This window comes from Peromyscus eremicus, chromosome 3 (genome assembly GCF_949786415.1).
Source record: "Peromyscus eremicus chromosome 3, PerEre_H2_v1, whole genome shotgun sequence".
Taxonomy (NCBI): Eukaryota; Metazoa; Chordata; class Mammalia; order Rodentia; family Cricetidae; genus Peromyscus; species Peromyscus eremicus.
Genome location: NC_081418.1, coordinates 118,724,936 through 118,746,661, shown reverse-complemented (window position 1 = coordinate 118,746,661; position 21,726 = coordinate 118,724,936). Strand labels below are relative to the sequence as shown.

Below are 21,726 nucleotides of genomic sequence, written 5' to 3'. Positions count from 1 at the left end.
GACAGAACAGCCACAATATTAAACATAAAGGTTAGGCAGTGGCAGCACACGCCTTTAATCCTAGCATTCCAGAGGCAGAAATCCATCTGTTCAAGGATACAGCCAAGCATGGTGACACATGCCTTTAATCCCAAGAAGTGAGCCTTTCATCCCAGGGAGTGATGGCAGATAGCAGAAAGGTATATAAGGTGTGAAGACCAGGAACTAGAAGCATTTGGCTGGTTAAGCTTTTAGATTTTGAGCAGCACAGTTCAGTTGAGAGCCATTCAGACATGAGGACACAGAGGCTTCCAGTCTGAGGAAACAAGATCAGCTGAGAAGTTGGCCAGGTGAGGTTAGCTGTGACTTGTTCTGTCTCTCTGATCTTCCAGTGTTCACCCCAATAACTGGCCTCAGGTTTGATTTTATTAATAAGACTCTTTAAGATTCCTGCTACACTGTAATATGATTTGAGATCACATATTGTGATTCATCCAATATCGCTTTTATTGATAAGGGATGCTATCAGAATTTCTATCATCAAGAAAGTAAATGACAGCAGGCGTGGTGGTGGCACATGCCTTTATTCCCAGCACACAGGAGGTTGAGGCAGGTTATCTTTATGAGTCTGAGGATAGCCTGGCCTACACAGAGAATTCTAGGCCAGCCAAGACTACATAGTGAGACACTGTCTTAAAAAATAATAATAAAATAACAATATATGGTGAAAAGATGTGGGAAGTGTAATTGCTAGTGGTAACAGAAACTTGTGTTGTCACTATGGAAATCAGTACAGAGTTCTTCAGTAAATTGGAAATAGAACTACCATGTGGCCGAGGTATTAACACTCTCAAACATATTTCTAAAGGACTCCAAGTCAACATACCATAGAGATTCTTGTATATTCACACTTCCAGCTGTGATATTCACAATAGTCAAGAAATGGGACTAGCTTAGATGTGCATCAGCAAATGAATTAGTAAGAAACTTGCAATACATATACATAATAGGATTTTATACAGCTCTAGAGAAAGCTGAAATTATGTCATGCACAGAACAATAAATGTTACTTCAATTCATTATGTTATGTAAAATTAGCCAGACTCAAAAAGATAAATATCTCATGGTGAACCCAAGTATTGTCTACCTGGCAGGAGGGCCTCAGGAGTTTGGGTGTGGGTGTATACCCTTGAAGAACCTCCCCACTAAATCCCTCCTCTTTTGCTTTCTAGCCCTGAAGTGAGTGTTTTTGTTTCATTGTATGCTTCTACCATAGTCTGTTACTTCACCATGGGCTCAGAACAACAGGACCAACTGATCATCTACTGAAAAATCTAAAAATGTGAGTCATGCTAAACCTCTTACTATTAATTTCTTCTTATATCTTTGGTCACATTAAACAGAAAAATGATGAATGCAGTCACTGAAATGCTCTCTGATAATAACCAAGAGGCTTATTGCTCAGATTTCTGTAGTAGTAGGTAGTGGTCACAGTAATTTTGGAAATGTAATGATTATTAGCATGAAATATGTCCCCAGTATGGGCCTGAACAAGAAAGATCAGGTGGTGACAAGTGAAAGGTCAGCTAGGGGACAATCTGCCTCTCAGGCTCATCTGAATATTCTTTGAAGGTAGCAGTTGAGTTAGCCTCCTGATTAAGGATGTTTTAGGGATAAAATTTTTCTTCTCTAGCCAGTGATCACATATTTGTGAATTCTAATAAGTTATATACCTCTCTTATTTTTTGCCTATCTAGGGAGAAATTGAAGAATTCATTTAAAGATTTCATGTAATAAAACACTGTGTGACATGATTTATAGTTTCGAAACAATGGTTATGATGATTAATTTTATGTCTTAACTGACTCACAGAGTGACTAGATATTTGGTTAAACAATATTTCTGGGTGTGACTATGAGGATATTTCTTGACTAAAGCCTGTCTTCTACAATATGGCAGGCTCCATCCAATTCCTTGAGAGTCTAGTAGAACAAAAGACAGAAGGGAGAATTCTCTGTCTTCCAGACTACAGACAGTTGACATTGTTCTCTTGAGCTGGGACTGACCTTAAACAATCTTACAGATGGAAGATTGTGGGAGTTTCCAGTCTCTGTGTGACCAATTTTTTAAAAATAATAAGTCTCTCTCTGTCGTTCCTCTTTTTCCCTCCCTCTCCAGCCATAGAGAGAGACATCTACACACACACACACACACACACACACACACACACACACACACACACACAAATGGGGGCTTTTATAATACCTAGGTTACTTACTCCCAGCATCTCACTCTGCTCTCCCTCAGCTTCCTGGTCCTTATGATCCCTGGTGAATGAATTCTGAAAAGAAACACACAGCGTAGCATAGGAAACTGGCACAATTTGTTGTAGAATAACAGGAGATACTCTCAATGGTGAGAGTGGGCAATAACTAAAGAGGCCATTATGGAGTGAAATGTTCTCACAGGGTGAGAGTACACAATAGCCAAAGGGTCTGCACCTACCCACATCTTTAGATAAGTTTTATGATATTCATTATAATCCCTGGAATAGAGCATTTTTCTCTTCAAGTGCTTTACAAGATAATTTGGATTAACTCCTAAAAGGAGACAGTAGACTATCTTTGATCTTTATCAGAAAGCCTCCTGCTCGGTGGTAACCTTATTGTCTCTATAGGCATTTTAGAAAGTTAAGTGTCCACCCAGAGCCAGAGATAGGATCCAAATTCTATTCTCTGGCCAGTAATCAAATTCTTGATGTTTTCCCTCCTGCTTTATAATCTGCTGATTGTGAGAGTGGAATCTCTCTTCAATGGCCTTCACACCTATCATCTGATTAACTACCTTACGTTAAGATTAAGGGTTCTCTGAAAGATCCAATCAGGGTGTTCTTTCTCCTTCTTCTTTTTGCCTTTTACAGGGAGTTCCTGTCCCCTAAGCAGTAGGAACAGTGAATAAAACAAATCTACAAGATGGAGTAAAGTTGAGCGTGCAAGCTACAATGTAAGGAAAGGTTCCTGGAGGTGGTGGGACTAGGTTGAGTGTTGAGTGAGAGATGGTTTAAATAGAGCAAATCAGGCAAAGAGCATCCTAGAGAATGGACAGAACAATTCTAGGTTTGACCCATTCTCACCATGGTTCCCTTCTTTATATATATATTTTTGGTTTTTCGAGACAGGGTTTCTCTGTGTAGCTTTGCGCCTCTCCTGGAACTCACTTGGTAGCCCAGGCTGGCCTCAAACTCACAGAGATCCGCCTGGCTCTGCCTCCCGAGTGCTAGGATTAAAGGCGTGTGCCACCACCGCCCGGCTCCCTTCTTTATATTTGACATAACAGACAAGAACAAAATATGAAAGCAAAATATCTCTACTTTATACTCCAAAATGTATTGTATTATCTTATTAAAGAAAAGTACAGGGTTGCATTAGAAATTCTGTTCTAGGAAATATTTGGACATAGAAATGTTTTAGCAGCACATTAATCCTGTGATATGCATAATATCCAGTCATGTAATATGATAAAATTCCTTACACTTTACTCTCTTATATTTCAGCATGTTTTTTGTTAATTGTTTCTGTCCCCTGGTTCTGGCTTTGCTTTCAGAGTGCATTAATTCAGTGAATGTTGAGGAAGAAGCCAGAAGCTTTTTAAGGAATTACAGGGGCAAGGTGGTAGAAGAAAAATTTGTTTCAAGGTGTTAATAACATAATGTTGTGAAGATGCCATGAAGGGGTTGTGGCATTAGAAACAGAAGAAGTGTACCATGTCAAAATAAGAACTGTAGACTGAGCCGGGCGGTGGTGGCGCACGCCTTTAATCCCAGCACTCGGGAGGCAGAGCCAGGCGGATCTCTGTGAGTTCGAGGCCAGCCTGGTCTCCAAAGCGAGTTCCAGGAAAGGCGCAAAGCTACACAGAGAAACCCTGTCTCGAAAAACCAAAAAAAAAAAAAAAAAAAAAAAAAAAAGAACTGTAGACTGATAAAGTGTCTGAATAAATGACAAGAGTTGGCTGGGCTAGATTTCCTTTATACCTGCTATTTTCTCAGTCTCTAACATGACAAATGGATCTTTGTTACAACATTATGTTTTCATATAAAACAAAGAAGCTCACATAAGGACATGAAATGAAGAAATTAAAAAATACTAATAAAATGAAGGAACATTAAAAAGCATGTTTTTATAATGAGGCTAGAGGGGTCATCTGCAAATATTTTGAATACAGTTTTCTTCCTCACTGCCCTGGTTACTTTTCTAATCCTATGAAGAGACACCTTGACCAGGGTAATTTATAAAATAAACCATTTAACTTGAGGTTTGCTTACAGTTTTGGAGAGTGAGTTCATAGTCATCATGGTGGGGATCATGGCAGTAGACAGGCAGGCATGATGCTGGAGCAGTAGCTGAGAGTGTAAATCTGATCTACAAGCCCCAGGCAGAGAGAGAGAGGGAGGGAGGGAGGGAGCCCTAACTGGGAATGGCATAGGATTTTGAAAATCCTAGTGACATATTTCCTCCAACAAGACCACACCTTTAAATCTTTCCCAAACAGGTCCAAAAACTTGAATCCAAGTATTCAAATATATGAGCCAGTGGGAGCCATTTTCTTTCAAACCACCATACTCCCTAATTTAATATTTAAAAATGTTCATAAGTTTTGCATTGAATTGATCAACTTTGGCTGACGAGATTTCTTCTCCCATTTTCTCAGAAAACAGACAATGGAAAAATTTTGAGATCCCTTTTGTCCAAATAACACCTGACTTTGTCTCTGCTTCAGGTTCATCATTGTCCTGTTATTTCTAATAAGGAAATCTTTAGGGCAAAGGTCATCTATGTTATCACTTACATTTGTCAGCTTTGATTCCAGAGGGTTTTGGCTGTTGTTGTTTTAGAGTGTCTCACTATGTAGATTTACCTGACCTCAAACTCACAGAGATCCACCCACCTCTGACTACCCAGTGCTGGGATTAGAGGCACACATCACCACACCCATTGATTACAGGTTCTTAAGTCACAAAGAGGAGGACACATTGGGTATAGTGGAAGAAATATCTTGATTGGTAGTCGGAATCTACTTTCCAAGCAACAGGTGTTCAGAAAGTTCTGTGAAATTCAGGTCCATCTTTTGAAGCCTTGGGTTCACTTCCAAAACATTTTTATCCTAAATCATATAGGTGGCATCCATTTAGACACAGCAGTTTTGTCTTTCTCCAGATTCTGTTTTTTCTCCAGGCTTTATCTTGCTGTTCCTCTCCCTGCATGGAAACTCTGTCTCTTGCTTCTGGGCAGAACAGAGCATAACTGAATTACAACCCTGTTGGTGTGTAACTCCCCTCTGCACATCTCTGGCTGACTGATTTACAGAGATGGTGTTCACTGCAGTTATCCTGGGGCCCATAAAGACTTTTAGAGGAGGGAATTATGGAGAAGGAATGGTCCAGCTATTTCTATGAGAATTTCTCTGCACTCGGGAGAGGGTCTGAGTTTCCTAGGATAGTAGGAGCAGGCAGAGGCAAATTGTGGCTTTCTAGATCATAGACTTTAAGAGTCCCCAGGTATGGCTGGGGACAGGACGGGATGGGGGCAGATTGGCAACAAGACTGTAAGCCACTGGAGGAGGCCCTCGAATGAAAACAGTGCAGTGTTTGTCCTCCAGGAAGGTAAAGTTATACAGTTAGGTTGTGAGAAAGATGGAGAGAAAGGAAAGAACCGAGTCATTCAAATTATGTTTGATAAATGAGAATCACGGACAACAATAGCAAAGAATTTAAAGAGGAAAACCTTCTCTCCAGAAGGCTTCAGAAACTAAGCTATTTCTTGAAGTTAAAGAAAATCAACATTAAATCAACTTAAAATTAAAAATTCTAACAACAGCTTCAATGTAAACATCTTTCCAGTGAAACAGAGTCATAACAATCTTCCATGGAACCAAAGAAACTATGGTTCTGTTTCCTATCACTTTTGGACTAGGTATTTCAGAGTTATAATACAATGCATAAATGATTGTATATTGTGCTTGCATTAGATTCAATTTTTAAAAAATTAGATACAGAACTTTCCCATGTATTCCAATCTGGCCTCTAACTTATGATCCCGTTATAAACATGACTGGCACAGTATGCTTTTTTTTTTTAATTCATATTATTATTTTCTTATTGAGTAATAAGACAAGGGGAAAAGCAAAAACTATTTGTCCTTTGTATATTTCAATATGTAAACAAATGCTTGCTCATACCTACAATGAAAGACCTGCTGAATCCACTGAACTGTCCCAGTGGATAACTTTAGGGGCAGAATCCTCTGAACTTCATTTTTAGACTTATTTTGGAGGTACCAAGGTTCGTTTAGGCTTCTGTTTACACAATAACAATCCTTCTGTTTACTCTGTCATTGTCACCAGCACTGTCATCTGTCCTCTCTCCCCCTTTGGATCTAACACTTAGCATCCACATTGAAATGTCTGGCCCAGAAGTATGCATCTGTAATCCCTGCAAAGGGCAGGTGGAGACAGAAGGAACCCTGAGGCTTCTTGCTGGTCAGTCGGTTGGTTTAGCCAAGCTGGTGAGCTCTAGGTTCAGTGAGAGACCCTGTCTCAAAAATAAAGTGGAGAGTGACTAAGATGCCCAACATTGACCTTTGGCTTCTTCAAGAACCCACCTCCATCATCACACACACAGACACAGAGACACACAGATACACACACACACACACACACACACACACACACACACACACACAGATTTCTCTGGAAGCACCTCCCAACCTCCCATTGGGGAAGTCTAGATACCTAGGTACTGCTGATCTTACAGTAAAAAGCTCCAGGGGGCGATTATCATATTTAGAGAATATATGATACCTATATGATACCCTGGTAGAACTGCATATTAATTTTATCTTCCATTAATGACGAAGCATGATTCTTGTTTAATTGTCCATTTTGATAACCAACATTGGAAATTTTTATTTGTTGAACTTCAAAACAGAGGTTGTCTCAATTTGCATCATGGGCTTCAAATTTTTATGAACTTTTTCTCACGTACCTGACAGCTAAGCTTGTTTTTTTGTTTTGTTTTGTTTTTAGCTCTTCTCTGTGCTTTGCTGTATTTAAGAAAAGGTGACAGTCCCAAGATGATGTTCTTGGTGCTAACATGATGTTGCAAGAGCTGAGTGGTAGAGGCCACCTTTTCTACCAAGGCCTGGAGCCATGCTGCCAATTCTTTCCTTTCTGCATTCCAAACTTTATTTTCCAAAGAGACAAATCCCCTTCAATTGTCTGGCTGTTTCTTCAGATATGCTAATTCCATTGAGGGAGCTGATTCTTTTGTAGTCACACTGATTAGACTTTTCCAGTTCTTTGTGTTTTGCCTTTGGCTTAGGAAATAGGGTTGCAGTCTAGAACAAGTATAGTCATGAGAATTTTGCTGGTGAAGTTCTTGGAGATCGTGGGGTGTTTTCACATTTTCCCATATGTTTTAGGCATATTTCTCTGTTGGTACTCTCTCCTCTACCCCCCCTTTTCTTGTCTTGCTCCAAAAGAAGAGGATTTTATGCGCTCAGTGCTTCCCCAGACTCCAAATCAAGTGCCAGCTCTGAGCAGGGACAATGTGATCATTGCCTTTAGGAGGCTTGAGGTTGAAGTCATTCCTGTCCCCAGGAAATTTGACTTTCAGGTTGTCATAATTCACTGTTCATTTCCAAATGAAGAGTAGGAAGAAACTAAAAGTGCTTAATTGGACAAAGGTTATGGCTCTGTAATAGAGCTGACAGAGTGTTTGCCCAGTGTGTGTAAGATCCTGGCACTGCAAAATTAGAAGAAAAATATCTGAGATATTAAAATTACTTAGAAAGTATTTAGTGTGTAGAGAACAGTGTGTGTGTGTGTGTGTGTGTGTGTGTGTGTGTGTGTGTGTGCAGGAAAGGAAGAATTTGATCTGGGATTTGAGAACTAGAAAGCAGAGAACTCAGAAATAGTAACTAGTCTCCTTGAAATGAGTGATAGCCATGTGTGACAGTATTTTCCTTCATAAGTGTTTGAAATATCACTTGGGGCTACACATCAAGTCCACTGACTTGTTAAAAAGGCCTTGATTGTCCTTCAAACAAGGATCCTTCTTATCTCTGGAACAGTGTAGAACCAGTAATCTGAGCTGAGTGGTTTGCTTCTGTATTTCTGGCCAGGTATTTATCCATCAACATCTTGTGAGGAGGTATATAATGTGTAATGTCCTTTCTGGATGAGCAGGGAACTTTAGTAGGGTTCCTAGGGAGCAAGGAAAAAAAGCCCTTGCACTGGAGTACACCTGCTTATCTTGTCATTCTTACACAACATTCAGTCAGGCACAAATATAGGTTTACCACTACATAAAATAGTAAATCATAAAGAATAATGTACTAATTTTCTTCCAAAATTAAGATTTCATGGATGCTGTTGCTTCTGAAGAATAAAGTACAGCCAGGACAGACATTTATTCTGTGAAATTTCAAAATAAAATTTCAACTGTACAAAACATTAAAACAAAACCAGAATAAATGCAAGGTTAATGTCTAACAAGACATACTGTATGTAATTAAACTCAACTTTATCAATTCCAGCATTCATTAATGGTTTCAAAGCCTGAGGAGCTATGAAGTTCTTTACGAGGCAATCAATAACCCATTACAATTGTGACACACACTCTGAACCTAATTACCAGCAACAGAATACTTGTGGCCCATTTAATAAAATAGAGGTATTATTAGAGGTGAGAAGGTACATGAGGGTTAATCAACACTGGCTTATATTTCACCCAAATCTACACATTAATTTTTCCTTTATACTACATCTAGGAAAATTGCTAATTAGAGCTGTTCATTACACTTTCCTCGTCTTTCTAAACTCGAACTTTCGGCTTGTCCTTTCTGAAAATTTGGTCTTTGAAGTGCTCTGGAGTGGAACCTTCAGTGCTATGCTATCTTAAAAGATTCTGATGGAAAGGTTCTCATTTTCAGCAGTCTAGTGAAGTGTGGTTAGTGTTCTTTCTTTTAAAGGTCTTTAATTTGGGGCTGATGGGAGTCCTATTCCTCCACAGGCATTTTCATCCAGATCTTGGGAATGGCATGAACACTCTGTGTCCAGTCTTCTGCTTACCTGTCTCTGGAAAAAAACAGAAAGAACCACCCTCCATCACTGGTGTCACCTGTTGTCTCTGTGGTCACCTCGTGAGACAGGATCAGACACAAGTAGCTTATCTGAGAGGTAAAAACCCAGTGAGGAATGAGGAGTGAGGAAGTAAATGATGAAAAGAAATGTGGTATGCATTTAGTTTTCATCCAGAGTCACTGGCATACTGATCTTCAAACTGTTGGAATTTCCTGAGTGTTTGAGTCCATTTGCAACTCTTTGACAGACTGGATGAATTATAAAAATTGGAAGTTGAGCTACCTCTTTATTATGGGGATCAGTCTCAGGTCCTCATCCTGAACAGCAAATGCTCTCACCTGCTGAGTTCTCTCTCCATCCTTTGTCCCCCTCCTAATACCATTACACTGGCAATTAAATTTCAACACAATTTTGAAGGGAATCAGCATTGAAGTCATATTACTTTGCACTTTTGTTATTCATACTGAACGCTTTGTGATCATACTAGAGTTTATGCTATGAAAAGGCTGTGGGTTTGGTATCTCTATATGGCTTCATGCTTGTCACCAAAAAGACAGAGTGAATACAATATTAGGGTTTTCATTACTAGCATCTGACCTCTTGAAAGGACACAAGAGGGGATAAGGGAAGAGAGCTGGAAATCAAGTTCTGTAAACCTCCAGAACAATGAGCTCTGACAAGCTTCTGAGTTAGTGGGCACCCTGAGCAGCTGGGGAGGATGTTGTGCCCAGGAAGGGCATGGAAATGGTTTCTCTTTCTTCTCTACTCTGCTGCATCTCTGTGCATCTCTGATATCTGCCAGTGGCTGTAATGTATCCTTTCTGTCATGAACATAGGTAAACCTAAGTAAATAGTTTTGTCTTGGAGATATGATATCCAGTGATCAAACAAATCCAAGGGGTGTGTGGCATACATCTGTACAGAGAGAGGGGGAGGTGAGGGAGGGGGAGAGAGAAGGAGGAAGGAAGGGAAGAAGGGAGGAAGAGAGGAGAGAGAAGGAGAGGGAGGAAAACACACAGCTTTACAACTCTCACATAGCCTAATTCTGCTGTGGGATGTTCTGTATGTTAAATGTGTTGCTCTGACTGGTTAATAAATAAAACACTGATTGGCCAGTAGCCAGGCAGGAAGTATAGGCGGGACAAGCAGAGAAGAGAATTCTGGGAATAAGAAGGCTGAGCCGCTGCCATGACAAGCAGATGTTAAGATACTGGTAAGCCACAAGTCACGTGGCAACTTATAGATTAATAGAAATGGGTTAATTTAAGATATAAGAACAGTTAGCAAGAAGCCTGCCACGGCCATACAGTTTGTAAGCAATATAAGTCTCTGTGTGTTTATTTTGTTGGGTCTGAGCAGCTGTGGGACTGGCGGGTGACAGAGATTTGTCCTGACTGTGGGCCAGGCAGGAAAACTCTAGCTACATAATTCCCTGACTTAAAGCCAGCCAGTCAGAAGCAGGGGGAACCTGAAAGTCCCCTTCTTATGATTGGGTTTCCAAAATGAAGGGGATGGGGACGGGGTGTGGGAGGTGTTAGTCTTATGGCAGTGACTTCTTAGGCTCTGAACTCTGTACCCACTACTTAGGGTAGTTAGATTGTAAGGTATCTAGTTAGTGGTCAGAGCATTAGTGATTGACCTGTCTTAGAAAACAGTCCAGAGAAAGTCAGCCAATAGGAATGTCATCACACAGCTGGATATGCCATGGGCCACTGAAACATAGGTCAGTGGGGGAAATGAGAAGCAAAGGGAGAACCCTAGAATTTTGTTACCTATGGGCTAGTCAGCTTGGTCTTTACACTCCATTTCCTTCTAGTCTTTGGTTGAAGACTCCTCCATGAATACATTAGTTCACTCATAGTTTTGGTCTGTCACTCTAATGTAATGACTGAGGGCACAAAGCTCAGAGAACGCTTTCATTACTGGCAGTTGATTGGAAGTCATGCTTGTGTGGACAGATGTAGCAAGAACCAGAGTATGAGGAGGCACCCATAGCCTGGCATTATCTAGCATTTATGGAGCTCCAGTGGTACCCGTTTTTAATACTTACAGTCTGTAGAGCTTTACTGAGAATCTTATATTCCTAGCAATGCTTCCACCAGCAGACATTTAAGATATTTACCTTGAGTATTAATAGCTGGATAAATGGGTTTGAGGAGAGCTATGAAAATACAACTGGAAAGATCCTGGCAGGAATTGTAATGAAATATGTTAATAAGAGAAAAGGTGAGGAGAAGGAGCTAACAACAGCCCCTAGAAATTTCTAGGGGTTCACCACCATGGAGAGAAAAAAAATTGCACAAACGAGTCATTTGCAAACTTCTGTTAGTACCCAAAGATCAGAATCCCATGACAACACTAGGCTGGGGCAGGGGTATACTTATGTGTGTTCATGTGTTCGAATGCATGTCTGTGGAGGGGTGCTTAATAGATGGGTAAACCCTGGGAGATAGAGGAGAGAATTAATTTTGTTTGTGTTTTGTATTGGGTTTGACACATTACTGCAACCCAGGGCCTCCTGTTTTTCTCTTATCTTAAATCACTGTTCTTTGGATTCAGTGCTAAAACCATGAATTGTCTCCAAGGACTAAAAGACTCCAGATAAAGACTATTATTTTAATGAAGAAACAGAAGGAATCCATAAAGAATTCAGCTGATTATCTTGAACATAACCCAGGAGGCTTTTCTGTGATCTTGGTTTTCTCCTTAGTAGTGTTATTTTAGGGGGAAAAATCAGCATGTGTGAGGTTAGATTTCCAGATTGAGTTAAGAGTGAGAAAATATTAGATTAAGCTCCTCAACATGAAATTTTCACTTGCTTGTCTTTGGGATTGCTAGTGTTTACGGACAATCCCTATAGTTATATGCATACCAGTGTCATATGGAATGCAGTATGGAATCCCATGGATCATTGTGGACCTGGAAGTTTCATTTGTTTTGATTCATTCCAAATATTTTTATTCACATTTTTTACTTCTCAAGAACCATCAATATATCCTGAACTTATTTTGTATGCAATTGTCCTGTAGATGCTAATTAAAAAATCATCAGCCTCTGGAGTCTTTTGAATCTCTTAGGAAATTAACATAATTGGATTTTTCTTGCATTCCAAAATTTCACACCCTTGTTGAAGGACACATTCATCTTGCATTGATCTCTCCTCAATCCCACATCCCTCTGTTCTTTGTGCCTAATATGTGTTCAATAAATTTTGCTTGAAATAAATTCATCTGAGTCTTTCAAGGTGAAAAGATTAAATCTTTCAGTCCTTTGTCTGGTTGAGGCTTTTAGAGTTTCAAGATAGTCAAGAAACATCTAGATGTTTTCATATTAGTGTTTCTAACTGCTCTGACCTATGAGTCCCAACAGACAGGTTCCCTGGTTTTTGCAAAAATTCTCACTAGGTCATGTGATATTAATCTAACAAGTACAAGAGGCTTCCAGATTAAGCATGCTGCTTTGAATTTGGAAACTTTTCACCTTAAACCTTGCCCTGGTTCTCGGACAGTGCCAGCACAGACATGACTTTGTTTCTATTTCCTTCCCTGATAAACGCTTATTTCCTCATTGGAACTGCAACCTTAACTCCACATTCCACTAGTGAGTTGGAAACTTTGGTATCTTGCTTCATCAGGCTACTCTAGGGTGGCTATTCTCTCTGAATTGAAACATTCCATCCTGGAAGAGCATGTTAAGAGTCAGGAAGCAAATGAAATTTACAAGGCTTAGGAAGTAAACAAAAATATAAATCTTGATTCACAGGTCCATTCCCAGATTGGTGAGGAAGAGAGACATTATAACTGTGTGAGCTCTTTGCCAGTCCTGTGCGGGCTCCATGGATGTCTTTGAGATTCATCACATGCTCAGAGATGGATTTTTCCACTATTCAGCTGCCTTCATCTTCAGGTGGACCATACTCTGGTAAGTAGTCCTTCACTCTTCTCTATGAGTTGCCCAGTAAACTCACTGGCCCATTAGTCCAGATATTGGTGGAATAATTTCTTTGGTCTGTTATTGGTGCACTACCTGGGGTAAATAGATGTCTGTTTATGTCACTTTAGGAAAAGTCACACAACACTTGTTCCTTCTCCTCAGAACTGAATTAGAGATGAATAACTGAAGACCACTGCCTGGGGGTGTTCTGTGAAAGTACTTATTATTCCAATTCCTCTCCCACCATACACATGACCTTGAAGAAAGTTCAGTGACATAGTCATTTATACTTACTCTATCAGGATGATTAGATGTCATCAGCTCAGTATTCTGCTTTCCTTAGCCATCTATGTATTCATTCATTTGGTTATTTATCTCTTTATTCCCTCACCCTTCTGTGGGAATTACTCTGTCCCAAGTACAATTCCGTAACAGATGATGCTTTAGAGACCTGCACTTCGGTATGTCAGCCACTACACTGGAAGTCAGTTTTATACTTGATCTCTCAGCCCTGTGTTTTCACCTAGACTCAGCTCTTCCTTTTCATCAATTCCTCCATTGTTTTGTCCACAGTTTACTAATTTGAACACATGCTCTTCTTGCTTTGGTCTTCATGTAATCCAGCTATTCTTGATGGCCACACCCTGTTGCTTCTTCATATCTTATGTAGAATTTGGGGCTAATAACTGAAATTTTTTTTCATCTTCACTGGAATCACAAAATTATATTGTTAATTTGTAGATGTAACAGTCTTATTAAATAAAAAACACAAAGCCAAATGCAGAGTTAAAAGCCCAAGAGGTCAGAGCAGTAGCTAAGAGCTGAGACTTAAAACCGCCTTCTTACCCTTCCTGCCACTGCAGTCCTTCCCCTCAGAAAGAGACCTACTTCCTGTGTGTCTGTCTTTTTATTGACTTTCTGTTCTGCCTTCTCATTGGTTGTAAACCCAACCACATGACCTCCTTGTCACTGCCTGTCTATACAGACCTCCAGGTCTTCTATGGTTGCTATTGAGATTAAAGGCGTGTGTCTCCATACTGGCTGTATCCTTGAACACACAGAGATCTGTCTCTCATGTGATCTGGATTAGAGGTGTGCGCCACCCCCCCCCCCCCCCGCTTCTGCTATGGCTTCCTATTAGCTTTGACCCCCAGGCAACTTTATTTATTAAGATACAAATAAAATCACTTTTCAGTTCAATTAAAACATCACCATATTAATTAACTAGGAAAATACTATGAGATACCTACAATGCATCAGGTATAGTGGGATACAGTGTATAAAAGAGACAAGACTACTATTTCTATGAAGCTTATAATTTAGCTAGAAAAGGGTTTTTTTAAATCAAGCTGATTCCTCCTTCTTCTTGGATTCTATATTTGAAATTCATCTACCCTCTAAAGTTTATTTGTAAACCCTAAGTCAATATTCCCAGCACTTTAATGTCTGTTTTCAGGCATGCAGACAGCAATGAAGAGTTGGAGTCACCCAAGCTGCACATCTCTTGCTGAGATGGAGCAAGACTGTACTCTGCCTTCTTTTATCAGCTCTCAGATAAAAAATAAGTACCATTTTTATAGCTTGTTTTATGCCATTTTTTGCATTTTTCTGCTTTTTTATTGGTGATTTTGCTGTTTAAAATGACCCCAAAATATACCCCCTGAACTGTTGCTTCATGTTCCTAAGTGCAAGCAGGCTATGAGGTGCCATATGGAGAAAATATATGCGCTGAGTCTGTTTCATTCAGTTATGAATTACATAGCTCCTGGCCATGAGCTCAATGCTAATGAATCAATAAGATGTATTAAAGAAGGGGTCTTTAAACATACACATAAAACAAGGTTATGAGTTGGGTGCTTGATGAAAACATTATGACCAGAGATATTTGCAACCTAACCTGGGTTTCTCCTAGGAATATATAAGAGAGTGTGTGAATGGAGAGTGAGAAAAGGTCTGTTCTGAGGATTGTGCTTTAGCGGTGGTGTGGAAGAGATGTAAGGATTAGCTGAGTTGAGAGTAGGAGGAAGGCACTGTTAAATGAAGGAAACAGGGAAAAGATGGTATCACGGCCAGGAGTACCAAGGTAAGAGTTGCTAGCAATTAAACCATTTCCGTTGCTTGAAAACTAGTGAGCCTACAAGGGAAATATGGCAAAGTAGAATTAAGATTGGCCCTTGAAGAGTTGCAGCTTTTGGTGGCCATGCTACAGTGATGTGTTCTATTCAGAGAATAAGAAGGGGTTAGCATGAGTGCATAGTACAGTGGGAACCAGAAGATTCCTTCCAGAAAGAGTTATGTGTTCAACAGTAATGTCAGAAGCTAACATGAAGTCACATAATTTCTAAAAGCAATCTTATTGATTTAGAAACATGGTACTCATTGATGACTTCCTGAACTACCTTTCCAGAGAAATTGAATTTCCTTCTAACAGTACTGAGCATAATTTTAGTTTGACTATTTTAGTTATAGCTGACATTGTGCTTAGCTTAAACATACATTATATGCTCTCTGATTTAGCCATCTTACTTTTGGTCCAACTCAATCTTAGAGGAAGTTAAATGAGTTCTCCAAAATTGTCCAAATAGTAGGTGGCTACATCACTCCCTCTTCATCCCATCTACTTTACTGCATCAAGTCTATTGAAGGAAAGAAAGCCACATTATTATTATTGTTGTTGTTTTCAGACAGTATCTTGTTATATAGCCCATTGAGGTTGTGATAGTTTTCTCATCCAACATCTTGATTTTGGGGCTAGGATTATAGGCATAATGTATGATGCCTGACATGAAACACATTATTGTTAATTTTTCAGTATGATAATGATTATTTTCATGATGCTAACATTTTTGGAGTTCATACTTTTTTTAGAGGTACAAACTGAAACATTGAAAGGAAAACTTTTTTTTGTCTCCTACATGTTTTAAAATAATCTGAATGAGAAGGCAGTATATAGGAGTGTACATGAGCCTGTGCCTGCCATGCATTGATATTTGATACTGTAATGATGGATGGAAGATTCCTTGTACTACACCACTTACTTATCTATAGATTGGAGTATTCTATAATAATAAACAAAATAAACATGTATTTTCGTAAAGTTTTGAGTTTTTACAAGTGCTCAAAGGTGCGTGAGCTTTGTATTAGCTGTTTTGGAGACTCATGTAGTTTTTCTCTCATGTTATGTTAGAGATGTGTGCTGACTACCTTTATGTCAACCTGACACAAGCTAGAATCATTTTGGAAGAGGGAACCTCAGCTGAGAAAATGCCCCTACCAGATTGTCTTGTAGGCAGCCCTGTGGTACATTTTCTTGATTTGATAATTGATGTGGGAGGGTCCAATTCAGTAGTTCCATCCCTGGGCAGTGGTCCTGGGTGCTATAAGAAAGCAGGCTGAGCAAGCCAGGAGGAGCGAGACAATAAGCAGTACTTATTGTCTGGACTATGGATTAGTTCTTTTATCCAGATTTCCTGCTCTGACTTCTCTGGATTATGGACTACAGGCTATAGGATGAAATAAACCTTTCTCTCCCCAACTTGTATTTGGTTATGAGGTTTCATTACAGTAATCAAGACCCTAAGACAATACGCTACAATAAACGGTCACTGGACATGGAAGAAATGTTGTATTAAGTTATGTTATAAAGCCTGTAAGTGAGAAATGAATTCTCCAATTTCAATTAACTGGATAATCACCCACTGACATTCATCATTGTCCTATAGGCTTAGAAATATTTGTGAGATGACAATTAATTAGCAGAATGGCTTTATAAAAATGCATGTTGCTTTTAATTGTTATGGCCCATTTTCCTTGTTTAATACAAACTTGGAAGCTCCTCATGTATCAGAAATCTTTCTGGATTTGCCCTTGCATGGTTTCACAGACATTTCCCCCTGGAGACATGGTAATTTTGCAACTTTTAAATATTCAACACAACTCTAATTATAAATAGTTCTCTTTTGAAAGTGATAGCCAGACTCTTGGCACAAACTACCATTTGTTTCATTGGTAAGGATGACAGCATAATGACAGATGATCAGTGTTAAATTCCTTCATTTCTTTTAATTAGAATTTCCTCTGCATTATCATGTTTTGTAACTATCTGGCTCATTCCTGACAATGGTTATTGTGATTAAGAATGGTTTCAACTTTGGATGTCATCTGTAGGAATAGCCCAGTCAATCTATGATAGCAGAGGAAGAACCTTGTACCCAATTCCTCCCACATTTTCTATTACACTGGGACTGGGCTGCTCAGGAGATAGATAGAAAATGGGAGCACTCATTTGTAGAAGTAGAGAAAAAGATACAAAAAGAAATAAGGTGTTGGCCTTGGCATAGGAAGGCACTGTGAAGGTTAGAGAGAGTGACCATATGGAGCCATAAATCAGTAGCTACCCAGGCAACAAAGCTCACTCTGTACATCTGGGCTATGACTCACCAGTTATTTATTGAGCACCTGCTGTGAACACAGCCAAGCCATTGCCACTGTGTGGGATTCAAAAGACTCCGGGAACTTTGTCCCTGCCTTCCATTCTAGTCAGAGGCAGACATCTATGGTTTAATGTCCTACTTGAAGACAAGGGCTCATCTCTTGGTACTAGAGTTGCTTGGCTCACAGTAGTAACCTTCATCAAGGGGTTTGTTAAAGAATGGATGAGCAGATTAGTGTAGCTTTCAGTCCTCATCAGAGAAGCTTCTTTGTGCAGTGGATGGAGGTTAGTACAGAGACTCACAACTGGTCAAAGTGCAGAAACTGAGTGTCTGAATAGTGCTCAGCCATAAATGGGATGTCTCTATCACATCTCTTTCCCCCAAGGATCAGGACTATTACAAAAGAGGGGATAGAAATATTTTAAGAATCAGAGGTAAGGAGGACTGGGGAAAACAGTGTCTTCTGTGTATGACAGGATTGTTGCATCTGCCTTCATTGCACAATATCTATAAAAATCAAGCCAATCAACATTCCAGCATGGATGGGGAAGGAGTTCCTGAGCCCCCAACCAAGGAGCTATTGACTGTTGATGGCTACTAGGATAGAGAAAAATCAGTTTTCTTTAAGGGCCTTTTAAGGTTGAACATACTTCCGTAGGAGACTCCTTAACCGTGTATATGTAGGAATTTGTGAGTTCTAAAAGGGGAGTGTGGTGATATTGTGTTCCCCAATATATTGTGCACCCTAATAAAGTTATCTGGTGTCAGAGAACAGAACAGCCACTAGACATACATAGAGACCAGAAAATGGTGGCACTCACACCTTTAATCCTAGCCTTCTGGAGGCAAAGATCCATCCGGATCTCTGTGAGTTCAAAGCCACACTGGAAATAGCCAGGCATGGTGACTCATACCTTCAATCCCAGGAAGTGATGGCATAAAGCAGAAAGGTATATAAGTCATGAGGACCAGGAACTAGGCTGGTTAAGCTTTTAGGCTTTAGAGCAGCAGTTCAGCTGAGATACATTCGGATATGAGGACACAGAAGCTTCCAGTCTGAGGAAACAGGATTAGCTGAGGAATTGGCAAGGTGAGGTGGCTATGGCTTGTTCTGCTTCTCTGATCTTCCAGCGTTCACCCTAATACCTGACTCCAGGTTTGTTTTTATTAATAAGACCTTTTAAGATTCATGCTACAGGGGAGGAGAATGAAATTTGGATGGGTCTGTAGGAGTTGGATACAGTAGAAGTTGGACTGGAAGAGTGGGGATAAATAATAGGACTAAAATACTTTTGTATGTGTACATGAAATTCTCAAAGAATAAATACAAATATTTTAAAGAACGCATAGGTGGATGAATGTAATGATGTGACTGTAGTTATGAGCCTGCTTATAAAATGCCAAAAGAAACTCACTCAATCTAAACCTAGAACAGAATGGTTTTGGAGAATGGGAAGTCCAAGAGCATCTGGTAAGAGCTTTTGTGCTTTATCATTGAAGACCACAGTCAGAAAAACAAGAGATAGCAAGGACTCAAGGGTGGGAGAGCAAGAGATGGAATTCCCAGCCTTGAGCCTTGCACAACCAGCAAAACCTTTCCACATACTCACCTCCCAAAGCTTGCACCACTTAATTTTGGAACTTTAGGGGACACATTCAAGCCAAATCTCCAAGGAAACCCAAAGCTAGCCAGTGAATAGGTACAGCTGGAAGATATAAGGACAGATTTATTCCCTAGAGTCCTCTGAGAGCAAGAGCATGGCTCTTTTGATATGTTGATTTCAAACTTCTGGCCTCAGGTACTGTGCAGTAATACGTTTCTGTAGTTTAACATGCCCAGTTTTCAGTGTTATGTTATAACAGGCCTAGAAAATGAATATAATCTTGTTCTCAGAACGGGATAAAGGGCAGTTCAGAAGGGCAGCTTCCTTAGTCACTAAGGACAGTGTATTATTTTAGGCCATCACTAGAATGATTTAGAAATTATCATACCAGTTAACTTAGGTTTTCCCATCTGGAGTGAAAGGTCCCTGTTGAAGGCTAAAGTGATTTCAGTGGAAGAAAAAGTATTATTTAAAACATCACTTGTCAATGTCCAGTTTGATGCTGTTGAGTTCATCTGGGATGTGCACAGCTTGATGTGGCTAGCAATAGGGCAGCTGCTTAACTCATTTTACAGCTCAAGAAATGAGAGTCAGGGAAATGATGAACTGCCTGACTTGCCCTTAGCCTCACAGCAAACAAATCATAGGGTTAGCATTCAAAGTGAGGTTTCCTTGAGCTGTGTTCTAAAGGATGCCAGGATTTCAGTAAACAGAGTAGGAAGCACTTCTGAGCTGTGAGAATAAACACAATTATTTCCACTAGATGCATTTCTAGGCATAGAAGAGAGAGAGAGAGAGAGAGAGAGAGAGAGAGAGAGAGAGAGAGAGAGAGAGAGAGAGAGATTCTTGAAGGTGAGATTAGGAAATGAGGAAATGAGGTGCCTGACACAATTGAATTGTTGTGGACAAGAGTTCAAGGTGGATCTTTGGTGGCCTGTAAGGTCACCTTTCCTCCATCTTGGGTTTTCCTGCTTCCAAGAATAGACTAGTTATAACAGATGCTCTCACTTGGACCGTTCAGCATGCTCTGCTCAAGACGCCACTCTGCTTTTCTTCTCTAGCCTTCTTTTATATACAACTATGGGGATTGTGGAGATTAATAACTATAGCAGTCATATTGAAAAATCTACACATCTTTTCTGAGATTTCCATTGAGAAGCTAAGCAAATAATTATTTTTCATTAAATCTATCTGAAATTACCAATAAGTAATAATAATAGAATCTACTATCTTCAAAATGACCAAGCGTTAAGCTGTCAACAAAACAAACAAAATTGTCTAGAATATTATATAACATGATAAGTAACCAGAATCAAGTGAATGCAGGAGTACTGATAACCAGCCTGCTTTTCAGGAGCTATGGCATGTGCACCAAGAAATGTAGCTTCATATCAGCAGTCTGAACCTAGTAGGATATAATATAGTGTGGCCAAACACACGTCTGAGGATTTTCTTGACAGGTGAGAGCATTTTGTCATTAATAAGGTAGACAAAGGATTTAGTGCTGTGGAAACCGGCCTTACTTATGCTAGAACAGTCTAGTTTTTGTTCTGCTCCATATACTTTTTGGGAGTCTCTTCTCCCCTGGCCCCAGTATTCTCATCTATAAAATGGGAACTTTTCGTTTTAAAAAAAAAAAAAAAATATATATATATATATATATATATATATATATATATATATATATATATATATCAGAAGGTCTGGAGAAACTACTTACTGTGGTCAGTGGTTAAGCTGTTCTTCCAGAGGGTCCAGATTTGATTCCTAGTGCTCAAATGGTGGCTCACAACTCTGTTTTGTCTGTAGCTCCAGTTCCAGGAAATCTGACACAGTCTTCTGGTCTCCACAGGTACCATGTATGCATTGACACATAGGCATACATACAAGGAAAATACCCAGACACATAAAATAACAACAACATCATCAACAATAATTATAGTAATAATAACTCATAAAAATTAGAAATTTCTCTTAAGTTCCAACCCTTGACTTATTGTATATAGACTCCAGTGTCCTCAAGTGTCTAGATGTCCTTCAAGTCAGGCTCATTAGTATTTGAACTTGGCTAAAGGAGAAGAATCTTATCCAAGCTGTACCTTGTGCATCTGAAAACTCTTAGTCCAACTAGCATTATTTATAATTAATGCCAACCAGAAGTATGTAAATTAGGAAGTCCTAAAGGTAGATGACCATGTTAGCAGGCCTGAGAATTTACACTAACATGATCTTTTTCTAATTCTTGTGCCATATCAACCATTTATTCCTTGGTGAATGTAAGCATTTTAGTTTGTGAACCTTCTTATTTATGATTTGATCAGGGTATGTGCACCAGCAGGCACCCTGCTGGTATGTCCCAAATACAAATTATATACTGAGATCATGCTTATTTCTCATAATATCTATGTGGAGTTCCTCATGTATGTTAATAAAATATAAAGCAGCTAATGTCATAGCATTAATTTAAATGGCATTCATTTCTCTTGATTTATCTTCCTGTTCACTAAAAAAAAATAAAAATAATTTATTTTTCTACTTACTTTAGTTCTGTGACAGTCTACCTGTCTGGATAGAGGGATAAACTCTGAAGCAGATTCAGATATCTTCACATAGGTTGGCCCTGAGATACAATTTTCTGA

At 39.4% G+C, this 21,726-nt stretch overlaps 1 long non-coding RNA gene across 6 annotated transcripts in view; it reads left to right on the top strand.

Annotated features, from left to right (window-relative positions):
• Window positions 1-21,726, top strand: part of LOC131906033 (uncharacterized) — an 82,061-nt gene that overhangs the window by 35,217 nt on the left and 25,118 nt on the right. For 2 of the 6 annotated variants that reach the window (XR_009378104.1, XR_009378103.1), the window contains one exon: window positions 1,212-1,321. This is a non-coding gene — a long non-coding RNA (uncharacterized LOC131906033). Of the gene's footprint in view, window positions 1-1,211; window positions 1,322-2,899; window positions 2,983-3,582; window positions 3,714-9,046; window positions 9,213-21,726 lie in introns of those variants that run through there. The other 4 variants (XR_009378105.1, XR_009378106.1, XR_009378108.1 and 1 more) reach the window with 4 other exon arrangements.